At 36.9% G+C, this 2,512-nt stretch overlaps 1 long non-coding RNA gene across 1 annotated transcript; it reads right to left on the bottom strand.

The window, feature by feature from the left end:
- On the bottom strand, positions 1–1,554 carry LOC102196711 (uncharacterized). Its single transcript, XR_312468.1, has 4 exons — positions 1,526–1,554; positions 1,293–1,379; positions 891–978; positions 1–118 (listed from the first exon to the last, which is right to left on the bottom strand). It is a non-coding gene; the product is annotated as an uncharacterized LOC102196711 (long non-coding RNA).
- Positions 1,555–2,512: the final 958 nt, after the last annotated feature.

Raw genomic sequence — 2,512 nt, forward strand, 5'->3', positions numbered from 1 at the left:
GGGTAAAAGATTCTTCTCTTTGATGATGGCATTTATCAAAGAGCTCTTTCCAGCCCCAGTTTTACCAAAGACACCAACCAGCTCCCTCTTGTCTGTCTCCAAATCACTGATCTTTTTCCTGTTGAACAATATTTTAAATATGGGTTAATTGATTCAGTCATGAAAACATTTTTAAACATGCTTTAAAAGTGAGAGTTTAAGAGTTATAATCATGGTAGTGATTTTTCAATGAATCATTACTAGTTTTATACACTGGTTCCACAAATTGTTTATTATATGTTGTTTTATTTTACTACTGAATTATTTCAGCATCTATAATTGTACTGCTGTATGTCAGCAGTCTGTGTCATACAATCTGACACAAGAAAGGAAAGAACCTAAAGGGTTCATGTACAGGCAGCACGGTGGCATGATGTTTAGCACTGTTGTCTCACACCAACATCTGGCTGGGGGACTTTTTATTTTGAGTTTATCTCCATGTTTGCCTCTGTTCTCTCCCAGTACTCTGTCTTTCTCCAACAGTCCAAAGACGTGCAATTAGTACTGATTCTAAATCCTCATCAATGTAGTTACTCATTCCTGTGACTGTTTCTTGGTGTAACCAGTGTGACATCCATAAAGTGTGTTTGGACTGAATTATTTTAATTGTTGCGTTCATGTGAATATACTGCCAATTTTTGTGTGAGTCAAGACTCTTGAAAAGGGACCATCTTCTCTGTGTGACTCAATTACACATAACTAGCAGCTTCTGAGGATGTTTTACAGCCATTTTCTGCATTTTTGCTTTCTTTAAAAACAAACTCTCTGTGATTTGTTTGTGAAACTGTCACGTGATCAGGCGTGGAACCAGGCCCATACATTACAAAATATAAAAAAAACATAATACTCACTTCAAGAAAGCACTGAGTTTGTCTTGGTCATTTAGTCTGGCATGTACAAATGTCATGATGCTTTTCACATCAGACAGTATGATTGATTCTGTGGACAAAGAAAGGAAAAAACTATTTAGAAGGAATTATAAACTAGAATAAACAGAAAATGTAAAATCTCATGTTTAAAAAAAAGAGCAAACCTGTGTGAATTAGAGTATATCAGGATCATAATGTGACCACTTACCAATCAAACTTACAATACCATGCATCGTGTGACTGTTAAATTTTGACAACAAGCCAAAGGAAAAGTAATTTCTAGAATCAAAGATGAAACTGGCATGTTGGGCAAATTGTGCTGCACAGAAATTTAACCCTATAGTGGCTTAAACTGTGACACTGTTTAGTAAGAGACGTAAATACCTGCAAATCCTGGTACAGACAGACGCTGTCGCTTAGCTGGTGACTGCAACCTGCTGGCGTCACTTTGAAGGTCTGATTTTCTCTTTCCTGATTGGATAAAAACAAAAAAAAATAAGAAAAGAAAAACGTGTTTCTCTCAGTAAATTTATTCTTAGTAAAGTTATGTAGATTGCAAAAAATATTGGTGCCACAGACTAATATGAGATGCAATAAATACGATACATGTGTCTCACCTGTATCACTTGTGGATGGCAAGACCTGAGGATGAATACGAGTTATACAGGAAATTATTACTATTTGCATTGGCATTGCTCTTTAACAGCATTTAAAGGACACTAACGTACAAGTTTTACAATCAACAAACTTAAATGCAGTTGTTTTCAACCAGCAGGCTGATACATCATAAATTACCTTTTTCTTAGTAAACATCTGTGAGACAATTCTTTTGCATAATTAAGTCCCTGTCCCAAAGACCTACAGAGACTGTTGGCAAACCCCCTAGCTAGGGCAAAATGTATATTTCCCAACCCCCTATGAATTAGGTTTTTAGATTCAGTCATTTATTGGTTTCTGTAGAGACTGCTCAGTCTCTGTAGACCAGAGAACAGAGCTTTACTTTGTCTCAGGTAGATGGCCCAAATGTCTGAAATTCAGTATAACCCTTACCTGAACCAGACCAGCTGCTTCTTCATGCTCCTGTTCACACTGTTGATAAAAAAAAGTACAAAGCCGTGTAGAATATTGAGCTCTTAAACATGTATTAAAATTGTATTTGTCATATGGACATTAAATCTGAAGGAAAAAACAGTTTTAAACTGACTTGAAAAGAAATGACTGTTTCCTGATTTGAGTTTTGTTCTTCCTACCACAATCAAAACAATTACAATATATTAGCCAAAGGTTAGCTCCTTCTGGCAGATTGTCCCGAGCAGCCGGGGAAACAGGATGACTGGGTGATGATGAGGAGGAAGCAGAGTCTTAAACAGAAGCTCCTGGTACACCACCAATCTGTTCATGTGTCTAACTGTTTTTCCCCACTTTTCGAAACACCTGCCAGGCATCAAACTCTGGTAATTGGTGATTCTGTTCTGAAACATGTAAGGCTAGAGAAACCAGCAAAGACGACCAGAACAGGTGACACTGAGGGAAATGTAAAACTGAAAGGTAAAAATAAATTCAGCAAAACTGTAATTTACGTCGGCAGTAATGACATCCAGTTA

This window comes from Pundamilia nyererei, unplaced genomic scaffold, assembly GCF_000239375.1.
Source record: "Pundamilia nyererei isolate P.nyererei 1_Seehausen unplaced genomic scaffold, PunNye1.0 scaffold00789, whole genome shotgun sequence".
NCBI classification, from domain to species: domain Eukaryota; kingdom Metazoa; phylum Chordata; class Actinopteri; order Cichliformes; family Cichlidae; genus Pundamilia; species Pundamilia nyererei.